The sequence below is a fragment of the Entelurus aequoreus genome, linkage group LG03 (genome assembly GCF_033978785.1).
Source record: "Entelurus aequoreus isolate RoL-2023_Sb linkage group LG03, RoL_Eaeq_v1.1, whole genome shotgun sequence".
NCBI lineage: Eukaryota > Metazoa > Chordata > Actinopteri > Syngnathiformes > Syngnathidae > Entelurus > Entelurus aequoreus.
In genome coordinates, this window is record NC_084733.1 from 25266045 (window position 1) to 25288419 (window position 22375).

Here is a 22375-nt window from a genome sequence, read left to right on the forward strand (position 1 = left end):
GATCGATACTGTCACGGCGCATGCGCAATCCCGCATGTCATCTGCTGCAAGCGCAGCCGGCACCTCCGCTAGAAGCGCGCCGGGACGCGCCCCTGCTCGCTCTTCCCGCATCGCGGCCACGCGCCTGCACGGCTGAAGGCAATCAGCAATCAGCGCACATGGGTCTGATGAGGGCAGACCGGATAAAGACCAGCGAACCTGAAGATCCAGTGCCGGAACGTAGTTCACTCCTCGTAGTAAGCATCCCGTCTCTGGCTTCCCTCCGCATACTTGCTCTCTCTGTGCTTTCCCTGTGCCTGTGTCTTATGTCCTCTGTTTTCCCCGCAGTGTTCCCTCTGTTTCCCGTGATTGAGCTGTGCGCCTCGACCTCCCACCGGATTCTGGACTGCTTCCCTCGATCCTCGACCCCCGCTTGGACACGGACCTCGTCGCCTCTGTCCAGCCCCCGACCTCTCGCTTGCCCACGGACTGTCTTCTTGCCTTGCCCCTCTGGTCTGTCGAAGGATTCATCCAACACGCACAAACAACAACCTCTGGTAACATTTACATTGTTAATTCTCCACATCGTCTTGCACCATTGACAGAGTAGCATACACACCCCAACGCATAGTCGGTGTCAATAAACCTATTGAACTGATTCCTGCCGTTGTGTCGTCTCCTCCCCCCGCCGTACGTAACAGATACCCAAATTTGTAACATCGCCACAATCTGATGTAAAGTATCCAAACAGAAGAATAATTACTTATTGTATTTTAACAAAGGTGTAGATAGAAACATGTTACAACAGAGAGTAACCAGATATTAACAGTAAATTAACAAGTAAATTAATAATAGTTATGAGCAAAACATTAGGAAATGATGCAATATGTTACCTCATATGTCAGCAGTTAAATTAGGAGCCTTTGTAACCTGTTTTGAAATGGGTTTATTATCATTTATATGCCAAATAATATTGTGATTTATGTCATTATCACAGGAGGGTGGAATACAATATATCACAATATATACTTTAAGACATATCACCCATCCCTATATTGAACATCTTAAAGTGCAGTTGTTTAAAGTTTGGTTTTCTCATTCTGTTGGATGCCAAAATATTCCCATCGAGGGACATTCGTGTGTTGATGGAGGCATTCATCATGTTTTCTTTAAATATTACAGACAGTTTCTAGTCTACAGACAAATGGTTTTTAGAGAGTAAGAAATAAATCTTAGTTTTAGCTTGTCACTTCAGACTTCTTCACCGCGGTCCTTGTTTTCTGGTGTGACGTCACATCTCTAAAATCAGATTTACAAACTTCAATCAATCAATCAATCAATGTTTATTTATATAGCCCTAAATCACAAGTGTCTCAAAGGGCTGTACAAGCCACAACGACATCCTCGGTGTCGAGTGGGTCTGACATAATATTGTGAAAGTCCAACACATCAGCGAAAGTCCAGTCCATGGTGGAGCCAGCGGGAACCATCCCGAGCGGAGACGGGTCAGCAGCGTAGAGACGTCCCCATCTGATGGACAGGCTAGCGGTCCACCCCGGAGCAGAGTAGAAAAGAAAAGAAAAGAAAAGAAACGGCAGATCAACTGGTCTTAATTGGTTCTTGAACATGGGTTGAAAACCGAAAAGTTTGTGTAGTGTGTGTGTGTGTGTGTGTGTGTGTGTGTGTGTGTGTGTGTGTGTGTGTGTGTGTGTGTGTGTGTGTGTGTGTGTGTGTGTGTGTGTGTGTGTGTGTGTGTGTCTCCAAGAGGTATAAAACAGATGATGGATTCAGAATTCATCAACTAGGTTTTCAGTTCCTCCTACAATAAATAGATTGAGTGATTAATGCAATATTTTGTGTTAGCTCGTTATTTTTGACATCCGTAGTTGAATTATTGGCCCAAGCTTCCACAATAGTAACCGTAAGGTGTTTTCTAAATAATTGGCAAAATTTGGCCGAAAGATCGGGAATCAGTTGGAAACTATGGCCTTCAAAATGAAAGACCCGCGACTAGGGATGTGATTGATTGATTGATTGAAACTTTTATTAGTAGATTGCACAGTACAGTACATACTCCGTACAATTGACAACTAAATGGTAACACCCGAATAAGTTTTTCAACTTGTTTAAAGGCCTACTGAAATGAGATTTTCTTATTTAAACGGGGATAGCAGGTCCATTCTATGTGTCATACTTGATCATTTCGCAATATTGCCATATTTTTGCTGAAAGGATTTAGTAGAGAACATCGACGATAAAGTTCGCAACTTTTGGTCGCTGATAAAAAAGCCTTGCCTGTACCGGAAGTAGCGTGACGTCACAGGTTGTGGAGCGCCTCACATCTGCACATTGTTTACAATCATGGCCACCAGCAGCGAGAGCGATTTCCCCATTAATTTGAGCGAGGATGAAAGATTTGTGGATGAGGAAAGTGAGAGTGAAGGACTAGAGGGCAGTGGAAGTGATTCAGATAGGGAAGATGCTGTGAGAGGCGGGTGGGACCTGATATTCAGCTGGGAATGACTAAAACAGTAAATAAACACAAGACATATATATACTCTATTAGCCACAACACAACCAAGCTTATATTTAATATGCCACAAATTAATCCGCATAACCAACACCTCCCCCCTCCCGTCCATATAACCCACCAATACAAATCAAACACCCGCACAACACACTCAATCCCACAGCCCAAAGTACCGTTCACCTCCGCAAAGTTCATACAGCACATATATTTCCCCAAAGTTACGTACGTGACATGCACATAGCGGCCCGCACGTACGGGCAAGCGATCAAATGTTTGGAAGCCGCAGCTGCGTACTCACGGTAGCATGTATCCAACTCAAAGTCCTCCTGGTAAGAGTCTCTGTTGTCCCAGTTCTCCACAAGCATGCGTATCCAACTCAAAGTCCTCCTGGTAAGAGTCTCTGTTGTCCCAGTTCTCCACAGGCCAATGGTAAAGCTTGACAGTCATATTTCGGAAATGTAAACAATGAAACACCGGCTACGTGTTTGTGTTGCTGCAGCCGGCCGCTAATACACCGCTTCCCACCTACAGCTTTCTTCTTTGCTGTCTTCATTGTTCATTAAACAAATTGCAAAATATTCACCAACACAGATGTCCAGAATACTGTGGAATTTTGCGATGAAAACAGACGACTTAATAGCTGGCCACAATGCTGTCCCAAAATGTCCGCTACAATCCGTGACGTCACGCGCAAACGTCATCATACCGAGACGTTTTCAGCAGGATATTTCGCGGGAAATTTAAAATTGCACTTTATAGTTAACCCGGCCGTATTGGCATGTGTTGCAATGTTAAGATTTCATCATTGATATATAAACTATCAGACTGTGTGGTCGGTAGTAGTGGGTTTCAGTAGGCCTTTAAGTCTATAATATGAACATTTTCTATCCATCCAAAATTATCACTGTTATCTTTATCATTGCGGTATTGCACAATGTGCTCAAAAAGTACTTACTATAATATACTAACTGTACTTTACAAACACCGAAATCTTTTGCACGTTATTTAAAAAATAAATAGATGAATAGACACTGTTAGAAAACCCACTATGTTGCAAGTATTGTGTTTTTTATGCTTTACTGATAGTGTTTTAGTCCTTGATCTGTTTTAATGGCTAAGCTTGTCATGACTTGTCCCACAGGTCATGTCTTGTTTTAATTTTTTTATAGTTCTCCTCTGTTTAGTTTCTATTGACGGTGCTCCTTTACTCCTTTTGGTTACCTTTCTCGTTGCTAGGAGCGCTGAGCAGGCACACCGGCCTCTGTTTGGTTAATTTGGACATGCGCCTGCAACCAATATACCCGTCGAGCCGTCCAGTCGACGCAGGATTTTTGTTTGCTTCACGCGACTGTGGATGTTTACGTTCTACGTGCTAGCCAAGTACTACTATCTAGGTTCTATGTTTATTATGCTATGCTTAGTTTTGCATTGGGCTTCCCGCGCGATTGAAAAACAGCACGACTCTTTTGTATTTTGTTTTGTTTAAGGATTAAAATACTTGCTACTTCCTTCACATTTTGGGAAGACGTAACAAAGCTTTTATTGTGTTAAATATTGGTTTGCATTGTAGCACATTAAGATTTTTTCAAATGAATTGTGCGTAACAAATCAAATCTATCATAATTACTTATCATTTTATTTTTTTAAATTATTGTTATTTTTGTTTAATCTTATTATTTATTTGTGTGGCGTCGCGCGGGTCTCGCTTCCTGTTGGGTGGGGTCCGTGCCCGTGTGGCCCGACCTTGCGCTGTGGGGTCTCTGTTGGCGACTTGATGTGGTGGCGGCGCGGCGCCCGTGTCTGGTCTGGATACTGTGTCTCGGTTGTTTGGGCGGTGGTGTGTTTGTGCGGGTTTGGGTTGGGCTGGTGGGGTCTTTTGGCGGGGGGGGGGGTGTTGGTGTCTCTTGTTTGCGTGTTGGCGTTTGGGCTTGCTGGCGGGCTGGCGCTGGCTGGTATCTGTGATCCTGTTGGCGTGTGGTTGCCGGTCGCGGGTTTTTTTTTGATCGCTTTGATTTCATTGGGTGGTGCTGGCTGTCTGTGGGTGTTGTGGCTGCTGTTTCTGCTGCCGTTTGTTTGTGGTGTGGGCGCCCGTGGCTGCTGGGTCTGGTGCAGGGGGGTGGCTGATGTTGTGACTGGTGGCAGCGCGCGCGCGTGGTGGTTGTCGGGGCTGACAAACTGTGTATATGTATGTGTACGTGTGTGTGTGTATGTATGTATGTATGTATGTATGTATGTATATATATGTGTATGTGTATGCATGTGTATGTGTGTGTATGTGTACATGTGTATGTTTATGTGTATGTATATATATATGTATGTATATTTCTGGGGGTACGTTCTGGGCCTGCCTGTCGGGTGGGGGTCGGCGCCTCAGGCTACTGCATCCGGACTGCGTGTCTGGAGCTCCTGGGTCCCGCCGTCCATCCCTTCCGGGTGCCCGTCTTGGTTGGGGCCTGCTGGGTCTGGTCCCTGCGTCTACTGTGGTGGCTTGGTGCTGCAGGGTATTCCGAGGTGCTGCGAGTCGGCCAGTTGTTGGGGTAGCGACCTTGTGTGTCAGCATGTCTGTGATCTTCTTTTAATTCTTTTTTTATCTATTTATTTATTTAATTATTTTATAAATAGATTTAATTATTTATTTATTTATTTTTTTCCCCTTTTTTAAAAAAATATATTTTATTAATATTATTATTATTATTATTATGTATTTATTTATTTTATTTATTTATTCCCCTACCTCAGGGGGGGGGACTTGGCGGGGCGGTTGCTGGTTGTTCCATCTCCATCGTTGGGGTCCCTGCGGGTGGGGTGGGTGGTTCCTGTGGCCCCGTGCTGGGTGGTCCTGTGGCGGCCGGCTTGGGTGGGGTGGCCGTGGGCTGGCCTCCCCGCGCTCTCCGGGGGTGGGGGGGGCTCGTGGGGGCCCTGTTGCCGGTGGGGCGGGGGGCGGTCTTCCCGTCCGGTTGCGGGGGGTCTCCGGGCCCCTCGGGCGGGGCGTGCCGCCTTTCTGTCCGTGTGGGGTGTGGTCTCTCGCTGGCTTGGGGTCTGGCTTCCCCCTGTTTTTCTCGTGCCTTGTCCTCTGCCGGGTGCGTCTGTCTGCGGCCTGCTGCTGGCCCTTGTGGGCGGCACGGTGGGCCAGGCTCTGGGGTTCCTGTCGCTGTCCGGCTTGGCTGCGTGGGGGCGGTGGCCCCTGGTTCCCTGGGCACCACACCTACTGTTTGTGGGATGGGTTCTCGGGGAGGCTGGGGCCGTACTCTGGCTCCCGCACACACTGGGAGTCAAATGTATTGTACATGCAAATTCACATATACTCACACACATACATACAGACATACATAGGTACCTACGCTCCCACATACATATACAAATAAATACAGTACATATTTACACACTCAAAGTTCGTACATCCACACACACATTCATTATACAAACATACTGTATACACATACTGTACATATACATTCACTGTAAAAACATACATATACACATACTGTACATATACATTCACTGTACAAACACACACATACACATACTACACATACATTCACTGTACAAACACACACATACATATACTGTACATATACATTCACTGTACAAACACACATTTACACATACTGTACATATACATTCACTGTTCAAACACACATACTGTATACACATACTGTACATATACATTCGCTGTACACACATATACACATACTGTACATATACATTCACTGTACAAGCACACATACACATACTGTACATATACAAGTACATATGCACACATACACTCATGCACATAATCACGTTTCATCAAACATATATTAACGTTGTTGCCCTAGGGTAAACTGGGTATAACACATGGCACACTGACAAAGCTTAACCTATTGTTACTATAACAATCTACAATGTTAAGGTTGCTTCTCTTTCTTCCCCTCCATTTTTCTGCATTCTTTCGTATCTCAAGTTATCATTACGTATATGTATTGTTGCATTTGAACAATTGTATTGTTGATAATAAAGGTAAAGTACTGGTATTGTTTATTATCAATAGCACTATTTCTATTGGTATTCATATTGCTCCATTTTTAGTGTAATAATGCTCATTGTCATTTCTGTATTTTTTTTTTTTTAATTTTCGCTAACTGCTTATTTGCTATTACTTTTACCATCATATTTGTACATGTCGTATTTGCTGATGTTGCTCTGTTGTTGTTGTTGTTGTTGTTGTTGTGTTTGCTGTTGTTGTTTTGTCTCTCTGTCTAATCCCCCTCTTGTCCCCACAATTCCCCCCTCTGTCTTCCTTTTTCTCTCTTTCTATCCCCTCCTGCTCCGGCCCGGCTGCACCAAATGATAATATAAATACATTTAATAAAGTCAAAATACAAGTAAGGCAACAAGAGAAGTATCCTACACTTCTCTTTTGTAAAGTAAATCTGAACAGCCGATATGGGCATCTACATCTGCTATATGATTTGCCCGAGAAGCTGGGCAGGACATTATAAAAAAATAAAAAATAAAAAAATAAAAAAAATAAAAAAAATAAAAAATAAAAATAATAAATTACGGTACTTATTATTTGTGGTGGGTGTTGTGACGTCCTACTCTGTTCAACGGCCCTTGAACGCTTCATAAAAACATCTCTCGTATTCCTTTGAGTATATATCAATCATTCTATTCTAAGAAAGCACAGCTTGTAGGTTCGGTGTGCACAATTTGATATCTTAGTTACTCAGACAGCTATGTGTTTATATAAGTTTAAATTGGGGTATGGCGTTCCTTAATGGGGAAAGATGTTCATATGTCCCTAGTTCTCAAGTTTGCATTTAAGCTGGCAAGCTGGCGCCAGTCAGCCGTGAGTTTATCAAAGTGCAGTAATCAATCACGTTTTTTTGATCATTTTAATTCAAAATATATATTACATAATATACTAACCGTCAGGAGTTTTACAGTGGTCGTCTTTTAATAATGTTTTACCTCCCACTTTTACATAAACAGCACAAGAAAAACTCTCACTGAGGCACTTAGCTCTTGAGTTGTGTAAAAAAAAAAAAAAAAAAAGGGACAAGAGAATTATTTTGCAGAATAAACCAAACACAGTGTTCGTAATTGTCCTTTAAAAGACGAAAGGTTCCCAAAGTTTTTTCTCTCATCATTGATTTTGTTTGACTTGTGTGTGTGTGTGTGTGTGTGTGTGTGTGTGTGTGTGTGTGTGTGTGTGTGTGTGTGTGTGTGTGTGTGTGTGTGTGTGTGTGTGTGTGTGTGTGTGTGTGTGTGTGTGTGTGTGTGTGTGTGTGTGTGTGTGTGTGTGTGTGTGGGGGTGCTTGTATTTCTACCCTTCTTGAGACATCAACAAGGAAAAGTACCTTCTATATGAGGACCGGTGAACAAGTTAGGACCGAAATCATGGTCCCAATACCGAAATCCCCTGCATCTAATACAGAATGTCTAATTTTCACCCCTGGTGGTGAAATCTATCAAAATTAGGGTGGTCCCAAAAAGGAGAGATTTTTCGAATTGACTTTGTGTCGGTTTTAAAAGTGCTTCCCCTCTGGTCAACATATGTAATAACAAGTGTGTGTAAGAAATTGAAATGCGCCCCTTTTGGCCAAAATTAATTTAAAAAATAAAATAAATGTATACATAGAGACATACTGTTATAACTTGAAGTAAATAATGAAGATTAAAAACCAATTACAAAAACTAAAAAAATATTAACTAAAAGCAGTCTTTTTCTCACAATGTGTCGACTTATTTCTTATAAAATTGAGAACAATTTCTCATATTCTTGCTGTTTCTGTAATATTGCAATATTTTCTTGTAAAATTATAACTTTTTAATGCAAAATGGTGACATTTGTTATATAAAATTCTGACTTTTATCACAATAATGGCATTTTTTTGTTTTTCTTTTTAAATAGTGCAATTTTTTGAGTAAAATCATGACTTTTGTCGTAATTTTGTCAAGTAAAATTCCGATTACTATAATTTTGCCAACATTTTAAAGTTTTCTTATAAAATTTGGACTTTTGTCGAGTACAATTACAACCCTTTTCATAAAATTGCCAAAATGTTAAGCTTTTTCTTGTAAAATTGCGACTTTTATTGAGTAAAATTCCAACTTTTATCATAATATTGGACAAATTCTACGTTTTTCTTGTAAAGTTACAACTAATTTTTCACAACAAGCTTTTTTATATTTGCATTGTATGTATGTATTACTAATGTTGTAAATACACTTCTTTATATATCTAGAAAGGGTGTGTGTGAGTGTGTGTGTGTGTGTGTGTGTGTGTGTGTGTGTGTGTGTGTGTGTGTGTGTGTGTGTGTGTGTGTGTGTGTGTGTGTGTGTGTGTGTGTGTGTGTGTGTGTGTGTGTGTGTGTTCTTGTATTTCCACCCTTCTTGAGACATCAACAAGGAAAAGTACCTTCCATATGAGGACCAGTGAACAAGTTAGGACATAAATCATGGTCCCAATACGGAAAACCATTGCTTCTAATACAGAATGTCTCATTTGCACCCCTGGTGGTGAAATCTATCAAAATTAGGGTGGTCCCAAAAAGGAGGGATTTTTCGAATTGACTGTGTGTCGGTTTTAAAAGTGCTACCCCTCTGGTCAACATATGAAATAACAAGTGTGTGTAAAAAATGTAAGTGCTCCCCCTCTGACAAACATATGTAATAACAAGTGTGTATAAGAAATTTAAATGCGGCCCCTTTGGCCATAATTTTTTTTTTTTTAATATATATACAGTATATGTATATAGAGACATACTGTCATAACTTGAAGTAAATAATGAAGATTAAAAACCAATTACCAAAAAAAAAATGTCCTAAAAGCAGTCTTTTTCTTACAATGTGTCGACTTTTTTCTTACAAAATTGGGAACAATTTCTCATATTCTTGCTGTTTCTGTAATATTGCAATATTTTCTTGTAAAATTATAACTTTTTAATGTAAAATTATTACTTTTTAATGCAAAATGGTGACTATTGTTGTATAAAATTCTGACTTTTATCACAATAATGGCAATTGTTTGTTGTTCTTGTAAAATAGTGAAATTTTTTGAGTAAAATCATGACTTTTGTCGTAATTTTGTCAAGTAAAATTCCGATTACTATAATATTGACAACATTTTAAAGTTTTCTTATAAAATTGTGACTTTTGTCGAGTACAATTACGACCCTTTTCATAAAATTGCCAAAATGTTAAGCTTTTTCTTGTAAAATTGCGACTTTTATTGAGTAAAATTCCAACTTTTATCATAATATTGCCCAAATGTTTAGTTTTTTTCGTAAAATTTTAACTTGCGTTGAGTAAAATTATAACTTTTATTATAATACTGCCAAAATTCTACGTTTTTCTTGTAAAGTTACAACAAATTTTTCACAACAAGCTTTTTTATATTTGCATAGTATGTATATATTATTAATGTTGTAAATACACTTCTTTATATATCTAGAAAGGGTGTGTGTGTGTGTGTGTGTGTGTGTGTGTGTGTGTGTGTGTGTGTGTGTGTGTGTGTGTGTGTGTGTGTGTGTGTGTTCTTGTATTTCCACCCTTCTTGAGACATCAACAAGGAAAAGTACCTTCCATATGAGGACCAGTGAACAAGTTAGGACAAAAATCATGGTCCCAATACGGAAAACCATTGCATCTAATAGAGAATGTCTCATTTGCACTCCTGGTGGTGAAATCTATCAAAATTAGGATGGTCCCAAAAAGGAGGGATTTTTCGAATTGACTGTGTGTCGGTTTTAAAAGTGCTCCCCCTCTGGTCAATATATGAAATAACAAGTATGTGTAAAAATGTGAAGTGCTCCCCCTCTGTCCAACATATGTAATAACAAGTGTGTGTGTGTGTGTGTGTGTGTGTGTGTGTGTGTGTGTGTGTGTGTGTGTGTGTGTGTGTGTGTGTGTGTGTGTGTGTGTGTGTGTGTGTGTGTGTGTGTGTGTGTGTGTGTGTGTGTGTGTGTGTGTGTGTGTGTGTAAGAAATTGAAATGCGCCCCCTTTGGCTGAAATTAATTTAATATATATATACATATATATATATATATATATATATATATATATATATATATATATATATATATATATATATATATATATATATATATATATATATATATATATATAGATAGATAGATAGATACATACATACTGTTATAACTTGAAGTAAATATAGAAGATTAAAAACCAATTACAAAAAAAAAAAAATTAACTAAAAGCAGTCTTTCTTACAATGTGTAGATTTTTTTCTTATTAAATTGGGAACACTTTCTCATATTGTTGCTGTTTCTGTAATATTGCAATATTTTGTCGTGAAATTATACATTTTTTTATGTAAAATTACAAATTTTGAATGCAAAATGCTGACACTTGTTATATAAAATTCTGACTTTTATCACAATATTGACAATTTTTTTGTTGTTCTTGTAAAATAGTGACATTTTTTGAGTAAAATTATGACTTTTGTCATAATTTTGCCAAGGAAAATTCCGATTATTATTATAATATTGCCAACATTTTTAAGTATTCTTATAAAATTGTGACTTTTGTCGAGTGAAATTGCGCCTCGTTTCAGAAAATTGTCAAAATGTTAAGGTTTTTTTTTTTAAACTGCGACTGTTATTGAGTAAAATACCAACTTTTATTATAATATTGCACAAATGTTCAGTTTTTCTTGTAAAATTTTGGTAACACTTTAGTATGGAGAACATATTCACCATTAATTAGTTTCTTATTAAAGTAACAGAGACTTAATTTAGAGTTATTTGGACACTAGGGGAACATATAAGAGTTAGGGTTAGGGTTACTAATAAGCAATAATTCTGAGGTTATGTTAATAAGCAACTAATTAATGGTGAATATGTGTTCCCCATATTAAAGTGTTACCAAAATGTTTACTTGCTATGAGAAAAATTACGACTTTTATTATAATACAAGAGGTAGACAAGGAGGTATCAAATGCGTGTGTGTGTGTGTGTGTGTGCGTGTGTGTGTGCGCGCACTTACAAGTTGGCCTGCACCTCTATTGATTGTGCAGCCTGACTTTGCACAACATAGGTAAAGAGCAGTAACTGTGCAGGGGGTTATCAACATGGACATAGAGGGACTATTTTCAATACGGCTCTCCCAGGAACGATAAGCAATTGCTGCGAATCAATCGTCGCCGGTGCATTCCTACGGGCGTGTATTGTAGATGAAAACGCAAAAAAACGCCCCAAATGATCTGTCACTTTCTGTTCAAATCAAGCGGACGGTATTGAAAAGCATGGGTTCTGAAGAACACGGAGTTAACGCTCTCACACGAGGCTTTCCTGATGCATTTTCACTCCCCATCAGCTTAAACGGGCCTTTAAAACTGGCGTCTGTTCAACCACTGTGGTTTGTCTCCTTGCCACTCAAAAACACACACACACACACACACACACACACACACACACACGCATATACGTCTCAGCAGCTCAGCACGGCAGCCATCAAGGGCTTTGGATGCAGCCATTCACCCCCGAGTGCACAAACACACTTTACCTCGTCTGATGGAGGTCACCCACAACAAATGCATTCCTAATGAATCAATTTGAGCCGTGCAAACTGCATTATGAATTGATTTTGCAGTGTTTCAAATGCAGCTTCGCCCCGTGTATATATATATATATATATATATATATATATATATATATATATATATATATATATATATATATATATATATATATATATATATATATATATATATATATATATATATATATATATATATATATATATATATATATAGATAGATAGATAGATAGATACATACATACTGTTATAACTTGAAGTAAATATAGAAGATTAAAAACCAATTACAAAAAAAAAAAAATTAACTAAAAGCAGTCTTTCTTACAATGTGTAGATTTTTTTCTTATTAAATTGGGAACACTTTCTCATATTGTTGCTGTTTCTGTAATATTGCAATATTTTGTCGTGAAATTATACATTTTTTTATGTAAAATTACAAATTTTGAATGCAAAATGCTGACACTTGTTATATAAAATTCTGACTTTTATCACAATATTGACAATTTTTTTGTTGTTCTTGTAAAATAGTGACATTTTTTGAGTAAAATTATGACTTTTGTCATAATTTTGCCAAGGAAAATTCCGATTATTATTATAATATTGCCAACATTTTTAAGTATTCTTATAAAATTGTGACTTTTGTCGAGTGAAATTGCGCCTCGTTTCAGAAAATTGTCAAAATGTTAAGGTTTTTTTTTTAAACTGCGACTGTTATTGAGTAAAATACCAACTTTTATTATAATATTGCACAAATGTTCAGTTTTTCTTGTAAAATTTTGGTAACACTTTAGTATGGAGAACATATTCACCATTAATTAGTTTCTTATTAAAGTAACAGAGACTTAATTTAGAGTTATTTGGACACTAGGGGAACATATAAGAGTTAGGGTTAGGGTTACTAATAAGCAATAATTCTGAGGTTATGTTAATAAGCAACTAATTAATGGTGAATATGTGTTCCCCATATTAAAGTGTTACCAAAATGTTTACTTGCTATGAGAAAAATTACGACTTTTATTATAATACAAGAGGTAGACAAGGAGGTATCAAATGCGTGTGTGTGTGTGTGTGTGTGCGTGTGTGTGTGCGCGCACTTACAAGTTGGCCTGCACCTCTATTGATTGTGCAGCCTGACTTTGCACAACATAGGTAAAGAGCAGTAACTGTGCAGGGGGTTATCAACATGGACATAGAGGGACTATTTTCAATACGGCTCTCCCAGGAACGATAAGCAATTGCTGCGAATCAATCGTCGCCGGTGCATTCCTACGGGCGTGTATTGTAGATGAAAACGCAAAAAAACGCCCCAAATGATCTGTCACTTTCTGTTCAAATCAAGCGGACGGTATTGAAAAGCATGGGTTCTGAAGAACACGGAGTTAACGCTCTCACACGAGGCTTTCCTGATGCATTTTCACTCCCCATCAGCTTAAACGGGCCTTTAAAACTGGCGTCTGTTCAACCACTGTGGTTTGTCTCCTTGCCACTCAAAAACACACACACACACACACACACACACACACACACACACGCATATACGTCTCAGCAGCTCAGCACGGCAGCCATCAAGGGCTTTGGATGCAGCCATTCACCCCCGAGTGCACAAACACACTTTACCTCGTCTGATGGAGGTCACCCACAACAAATGCATTCCTAATGAATCAATTTGAGCCGTGCAAACTGCATTATGAATTGATTTTGCAGTGTTTCAAATGCAGCTTCGCCCCGTGTGAAATGACTTATAATGAGACATCCACCTCGCTGCTGCAAGGCTTTCGTTACTGAATGATTAACGACCTTATTGAGAAGAGCCGATGAAGTTCCGGTAGAGATACAAGTGAAAACAATGGTGGAGGACAAGCTCGGGATGGAACGATTAATAGATTTTGACTGTGCAATTGTAGTCTGAGTAGAAATCACGGGTTCAAGATTATCATGCATTGCTTAATTTCACAACAAAAACTGTATAAAATCACATAAACATTCCTTAGGGATTTTGACGTTGTTCATTACTGTCAGAAATAACAGTAATCACATAATAACATTGTAATTATGTCGCAAATTATTAAATATGAACTAAAAAGATTATTAATAATAAATAAATACATCAATTATTAATTGTATTATGTAAGACTAAGATCGTGTATTGTATTGTATGTTAAAAAAACTTTAAAAAGTAATGAAAAGAATAATAATAATAATATTGTCATGTGTTTCCAACATGTAACAAGTATTTATTTATTGATGTACTTTCAGCATTTCTCAAGCACAATTCAACTCAAATCAGGGTATATTTCCCGCAATAAATCATCAGCAGAAGAGGACGCAAAATACAATACTAGCGGCTTATCTTCTTTTTTTCTGCTTTTTGAGCACCGGGGTGTCCCGTACATGAACGTGAAGCGGACCTACACTTTTGTGTTTACAATATGAATATTATTAAGCTCCATAATGTAGCCACTGGCGTGTTTGCTTCAAGCCACAGAGGCGCCGCAAAATTTTGTGGTGGCAAAAACCTGTGCTGACTCAGTCTTTCTACCCTAAAGGGTATTTTGCTAATTTCTTAAAATTCTGGGTACATTTAGCAAATTCTCGCTTCTAAATACACCCAGACGGGACTTTTGATAAAACACTTTTGAGCAAATAAATGACGTGCATTCAAGTTATACAGTTTAAAAATGTTCCTGTATGACATTCTGACAATAACATTTTATTTGTGTTCAAATATTGGGGTCTTTTCTAGTTAATTTAAATTATGCAAGTGAGTAATAACCTGCGATCAATCATGATTAATCCAAATTCAAAAGTGTGATTAATCTAAAGAATAAAATGTATCACTTAACAGCATTTTGATTGAATGATTGATTGAGACTTTTATTAGTAGATTGCACAGTACAGTACATATTCCGTACAATTGACCACTAAATGGTAAAAGCCGAATAAGTTTTTCAACTTGTTTAAGTCGGGGTCCACGTTAATCAATTCATGGTAAATTATTTCATTATCATTAAAGTAAATATGTATCTAAATATGTGCTCGGTGGTATAATTACCCATCAAAATCCACCCCGGACTTTAAGTAAAACTCTTACCAAATAAATTATGGGCATTCCCGTAAAATGTTTTTTAAAAATTTGCTGAACGACATTCTGACAATGAAATTGCATTTGTTTCAAAATATTGGGGTCTTTTTTAAGTTAATTTAAATTATGCAAGCTAGTCATTTACTGTGATTAATCAAAATTGGAAAACTTTTTTTTTTAAATATATCATTTGACAGCTTTTACTTTCAAGACACATTTCACAATGTGGTACAATAGAAGTGGATTTCATTCTGAATGTAAGACGACCCCGAATAAAAGGCAGTCTCTCTTTTTCAAGACCTGTTATTGGAAAAATTAAGGAATCCTGTTTTCAGAATGGAAATGTTTTTCATTTTTATTAAATATAGCTTATTGGTTGTTGTTGTTTTTTTAAACATATTCTACGTATTTTTGTCTTAAATTGAGAATTTTCAAGCATAAAAATGGCTATATAAACAAAAATGATCAATACTACAGTAATATTGACCAAACCAATCACAAATAATCAGTATTGTGGCCACTAATTGGCTCAGCCTTAATGGGCATTACTATATTGGGTTAAAAGAACGTAATGGTGACTAAAGGGTGGTATTTCTTGTCTAGATGGTTCTCATAATATTAAAATACATATTTAGAATTGTTTATGCTGTAGTTATGAAAAGATTTGATTTATAAATGATAATTCCTACTTTTTACCACTGTAAGGCCTGGAACCAATTGACGGTAAACAAGGGTATACGATTTTCTTAGACCTGTAGTCCAATATTTACTTATTTATTCATTTATCTTATTAATTTTTTCAAACTATTCCAATCTCTATCCATTTGTATTTACTGTTATTATTTAATTAATCATTTATTATATTTATGTACTTAATTAAATGACTTGATTTAGCTTATTTTCTAACACTTTTTTATTTTCTTACTTATCAATCTTTCGCAACACAATTTTTTTTTTCCCAATAACTGGAAATGTGACACCCAAACACAGGAAGTGAGCAACCTTAATAAGCACCCTGAGATCGGTAGGTCGTGAGTTTAAAGGGTTGGAATCGGGGGTTAAATCACGAAAATGATTCCCGAGCGCAGCCACCGCTGCTGCTCACTGCTCCCCTCACCACCGAGGGGGTGGAACAAGGGCATCGGTCAAATGCAGAGGGTAATTTCACCACTCCTAGTGTGTGACTATCAGTGGTACTTGACTTAACTTATAATTATTGTCAGTAGCAAAACAAACACATTGTTGGCAATAAAGATACGGAGAAGGGATAGGATTCAATCAGTTCCGCTTCTTCCTACTCCTTTTCGAACATGTTAAATTGTGCAAGTGTAAACATGTGATGTCCCTCAATGTAACTTAAGCATGTCTGAAACAAAAAACAATGCGATGCCATTGACTAATTTGAAATCCTCTAAAATTGCAATTGTTAATGGTTTTAAAATGTTCAGTATTTATCGTGAAAAAAGCAATGGAGGAGCTTTATGCTATCATACAAGAAAATCAATAGAACAAATTAGAGCAAAGGTAAATTATTTTATTATGGATCACTTTGAGGTTATACTGCGTAAACACCTGAGGCTTTTATACAGGACGAGGTGCTTATTGTTTCATCCTGTCTGTAGGTGATTGAGACATTTTTCCTTTTGACCATTTTTACATGACAACTGCCTTAGGAGCTGACCCTGAAAAGTGCCCTTACACTGACACTTTTCTAACTGTTGAATGTTTTAGACAGAGCTTTTCTCACTTTTTTCTAAAACTTGAACATTGGTATTCATATATTCTTATTAATTAAAATTGTAATGTATGCAGGCAAATTACATTTTAGAGATTTCCGGGCCATCATTATACACTCGCTCACCGGATCTTATCAGTAATGAAGTTTCTGTTCATTAGTGGAATTCATGACAAAAAAATAGCCAAGTCCTTATTTTGATTATGGGGAAAATAAACAATTGGTTATTTTGTATTATTTTTGAAAAAACACTTCAAAAATTGCATGTACCTCAAATTCCCTTAGCTCAGTGCTTCCTAATTATTTTCTGTTACGCCTCCTTGGACTACAAGCCGCAGGTATATATGTTGTGAAATGAGTTATTTACACAGAAATATTTTGTAAATGTTTATTTACATACCTTAATTGTTTCCAAACGGTGCCTGTCACACAGCAGTAACACGGCTTATCAAACAGAACAGAAGTCCTCGTCATGGATCCACCAGCTGCGGAAGTTAGCGCTCCAATCGGCTAAACAGACTCAATAGCTCCTCGATGACATCTTGGTGAATATACTGAGGAATTTGTCAAACTGAAAAAATACAAAAAGAATCCCGTTGTAAGTTAATGATACTAACACAGAAACTTGCAAATGTGTTCGCATATTAGCTAGTGCTAACGGCACTAGCTTCATTACATTACAATAGCACGTACAAATATGCATGAAAACACTGGGTTTAGTAAGTATTAATAATTTTAGTTATATTGTAAAACTTACAACCGTTGCCTGGATTGAGGAATGAAGAATTCATACGATCAGAAACGCTATGGACAAGTAGAAGACAGAATGGCACTTGTACTCCCTGTTTAAAGCACTAAACAGAAGGAAATACAGTAGACGTTCAACCAGCGGCGCCTGTAATAAGCGAACTTGTTCAAAAGATGGCGCCATAGCACAAACAATAACACACCTTTTCAATGTCTCTGCTTGGGTTTAATGAAAGCTATTTGTTAAATACAAAACACTGTGGCCATTAGCGAAGACAAATCCATGCATTAGCTGCACCTTTTTATAAGCCATGGGGTTCAGAGTGCAGGAAAAAAGTAGCGGCTTATAGTCCGGAATTTCCGATAGTATCATTTGTCTATAAAATTGTTAAAATTTCACCTCTGCACACCATGGTATCCTTACCAACATTAAATAAAACACATCGGTCTTTCCTTGCCCCCCACTGTAGTCACAGTGAAGCCAAACGCTACATTAGTTTCATCATCCATCCATCCATCCATTTTCTACCGCTTGTCCCTTTTGGTGTCGCGGGGGGTGCTGGAGCCTATCTCAGCTGCATTCGGGCGGAAGGCGGGGTACACCCTGGACAAGTCGCCACCTCATCGCAGGGCCAACACCGATAGACAGACAACATTCACACTCACATTCACACACTAGGGCCAATTTAGTGTTGCCAATCAACCTATCCCCAGGTGCATGTCGTTGGAGGTGGGAGGAAGCCGGAGTACCCGGAGGGAACCCATGCAATCACGGGGAGAACATGCAAATATTGACAAAAAAAGCATGTTCCCTGAGGTCACACGAGCCCCCCTGGCATCACACTTCCCCACCCAGGGGGGCTTGCCCCACTATTTGAGAAGGACTTCCACAGCTGAATCAACAGACAACTCGTGCAATCTGTTTTTGCATAACTTGCAAGGTAACCCGGGTGATCAGACTGAACAGTGCCTTGTTGTCTCATGCCAATTGGCTATGACCTGTAGGGTTCCTCAGGGGTAAATTCCGGGACCCCTTTTGTTCAACCTGTACATGCTGCCACCAGGCCAGCTAATAGCTAATAGCATACAAATGCCGGAGATTCAAGAAATACACGGCGCACTTACCCGTGTAAAAAAAGGGGAGCGGCATAGCTCGGTTGGTAGAGTGGCCGTGCCAGCAACTTGAGGGTTCCAGGTTCGAGCCCCGCTTCTGCCATCCTAGTCACTGCCGTTGTGTCGTTGGGCAAGACACTTTACCCACCTGCTCCCAGTGCCACCCACACTCGTTGAAATGTAACTTGGATATTGGGTTTCATTATGTAAAGCGCTTTGAGTCACTAGAGAAAAGTGCTGTATAAATATAATTCACATTCACTAAAAAAGGTTGCCCTGAGGAATGCGTCAACTACGTAAATCACAAGTTTGGACCCCAGTGTTCTATGTTTGCTAGCAAGGTTAAATTGTCAATGCCAGGATCTGCCAATGTGTTTACAGAGGTCCAAGTTCTTGCATACAACAGGAGTGCTCTGGTCTTTTCAGGAATTTGCCGCAGAAATGTTTGTATCCCCAGTTTTGAACTCAACCTGAGATTTGGCCCACGGGTCACCGGTTGAATAGCGCCGACTTAAAACATTGCAACTTTGAAAAATGCTGCCACGAAATCAGGCTTTTTAAGCGGCAACAATCACCAAAAAAAACTGAAATCCTAGAGGGGCTCCCCAGTGGGATATATTATTTATCACATGCATATGTGATGATGCGTAATAATTGACATGTGCGGCTTCCGTATGACTTAACTGAATAATTGAAGAACAACGGCGTCCATATTGGGGATTGAGTCACATGACAGATTGACGGCGATGTCGCCATAGTAGCTACCGCCACTGATTGCAATACGGTCTTTCATCTTGTTGTTGTTATTCAGTCTTACTCACCCAGTGACAAGATTGGTTCTCCTGACGCCTTCCCCGGAGACGCACATGCTCCCTCCCCACGCCCGCGCTCTCAAGGACACTTCTGGCGAGCGTGCACGTCGCCGCCATGCTCAAGTACGTGTGACATTTCACAGGGCGAGCTGATAATGGCTTGATGAGTTGTCCTAGAAGCAATCTTTGGCGATTCTCGACTTGGCTCACATGCGGTCATTCTTTAAATTGTTCCAATTACACTTGGAGGTCACTGAAAATGAAATAAAGATACGCACATGTCACGATTAAGAAGATGCATCACGTATTGTATTATCCTTGAAAAGAGTGCAGTACTTAAATTTAAACGTCAAACGTCTTGAGTTGTTTATCATTCCACTTACTGAAAATAGACAAATGATGAAAGTAGTCGTCCCTCGTCACGTTGCACTTCAAATATTGCGACTTCACCACATAGCCGATTTTTTTAAACATATTCTACAATTTTTGGTTCTAAATTAAGCGAGTTAAAGCATTAAAATGTCTAAATAAACTACAACTATCAATACTAGTATGTGTGAGGGGCACCGGGGGCAAGGATGAAGTGTCCTGCCCAAGGACACGACGGCATGGTAAGAGGCAGTTGTATTATTATAGGATGGCTTGTTAAACATTTCATAGGATTTTCAGAGGGAGGAAAAACCAAGACATTTAATATAAAATGTAAAATTAATAAATACATAAAAAGAAAAAGAAAAAAAATGGTTAAAAGCCATCATCCCGGGGAGCATTTAATTTCGCCCCGTGCATTTTTTTTACCCTCCCCGGGACGATGGGACTACGTTAGTCTCAAACTCTGGAAGTTACATTTTATTGTTTGCATTATTTGTTTCAGCATTGCACTTTGAAGACGGTCCCTCAGCTTTTTGACAGCTTTGGCTCTTTTTCAGATCAGGACTCTAAGTCTTTCTTATTTACAGTATATATAAAAGTTTCTCATTTCTATTCAGACTTCCATACATATTTAATTTCCTTAACAGCTTGCCATAATATATATATATATATACAGTGGGGCAAAAAAGTATTTAGTCAGCCACCAATTGTGCAAGTTCTCCCACTTAAAATGATGACAGAGGTCTGTAATTTTCATCATAGGTACACTTCAACTGTGAGAGACAGAATGTGAAAAAAAATGTCCCGGAATTCACATTGTAGGAATTTTAAAGAATTTATTTGTAAATTATGGTGGAAAATAAGTATTTGGTCGATAACAAAAATTCAACTCAATACTTTGTAATATAACCTTTGTTGGCAATAACAGAGGTCAAAGGATGACTATCGGTCTTTACCAGGTTTGAGTAGCTGCTATTTTGGCCCATTCCTCCATGCAGATCTTCTCCAGAGCAGTGATGTTTTGGGGCTGTCGCCGAGCAACACGGACTTTCAACTCCCTCCACAGATTTTCTATGGGGTTGAGGTCTGGAGACTGGTTAGGCCACTCCAGAACTTTCAAATGCTTCTTATGGAGCCACTCCTTCGTTGCCCGGGCGGTGTGTTTGGGGTCATTGTCATGCTGGAAGACCCAGCCACGTTTTATCTTCAAAGCTCTCACAGATGGAAGGAGGTTTTGGCTCAAAATCTCACGATACATGGCCCCATTCATTCTTTCCTTAACACGGATCAGTCGTCCTGTCCCCTTAGCAGAAAAACAGCCCCAAAGCATGATGTTTCCACCCCCATGCTTCACAGTAGGTATGGTGTTCTTGGGATGCAACTCAGTATTTTCTTCCTCCAAACAGGACAAGTTGAGTTTATACCAAAAAGTTCTATTTTGGTTTCATGTGACCACATGACATCCTCCCAATCCTCTGCTGTATCATCCATGTGCTCTCTGGCAAACTTCAGACGGGCCTGGACATGCACTGGCTTAAGCAGGGGGACGTAGTGTGTTACTGATGGTAACCTTTGTTACTTTGGTCCCAGCTCTCTGCAGGTCATTCACCAGGTCCCCCCGTATGGTTCTGGGATTTTTGCTCACCGTTCTCATGATCATTTTGACCCCAAGGGAGGCCCAGATGGAGGGAGATTATCAGTGGTCTTGTATGTCTTCCATTTTCTGATAATTGCTCCAACAGTTGATTTGTTCCCACCAAGCTGCTTGCCTATTGTAGATTCACTCTTCCCAGTCTGGTGCAGGTCTACAATTCTTTTCCTGGTGTCCTTCGACAGCTCTTTGGTCTTGGCCATAGTGGAGTTTGGAGTCTGACTGTTTGAGGCTGTGGACAGGTGTCTTTTATGCAGATAACAAGTTCAAACAGGTGCCATTAATACAGGTAACGGGTGGAGGACAGAAGAGCTTCTTAAAGAAGAAGTTACAGGTCTGTGAGATCTTCCTTGTTTGAAGTGACCAAATACTTATTTTCCACCATAATTTACAAATAAATTCTTTAAAATTCCTACAATGTGAATTCCTAGATTTTTTTTTCACATTCTGTCTCTCACAGTTGAAGTGTACCTATGATGAAAATTACAGACCTTTGTCATCATTTGAAGTGGGAGAACTTGCACAATCGCTGGCTGACTAAATACTTTTTTGCCCCACTGTATATATATATATATATATATATATATATATATATATATATATATATATATATATATATATATATATATATATATATATATATATATATTATATACAAGCCAAATTATCCCGATCCAGATATTGCTTTAATTCAAGTAATTAAAGGCCTACTGAAATTAATTTTTTTTATTTAAACGGGAATAGCAGATCCATTCTATGTGTCATACTTGATCATTTCGCGATATTGCTGAAAGGATTTAGTAGAGAAAA

At 38.6% G+C, this 22375-nt stretch overlaps 1 long non-coding RNA gene across 1 annotated transcript in view; it reads right to left on the minus strand.

Annotated features, from left to right (window-relative positions):
- LOC133645616 (uncharacterized) overlaps positions 1-22375 on the minus strand; it is a 62856-nt gene that overhangs the window by 37012 nt on the left and 3469 nt on the right. The window contains exon 2 of the long non-coding RNA XR_009825157.1: positions 17271-17441. This is a non-coding gene — a long non-coding RNA (uncharacterized LOC133645616). The remainder of the gene's footprint in view (positions 1-17270; positions 17442-22375) is intronic.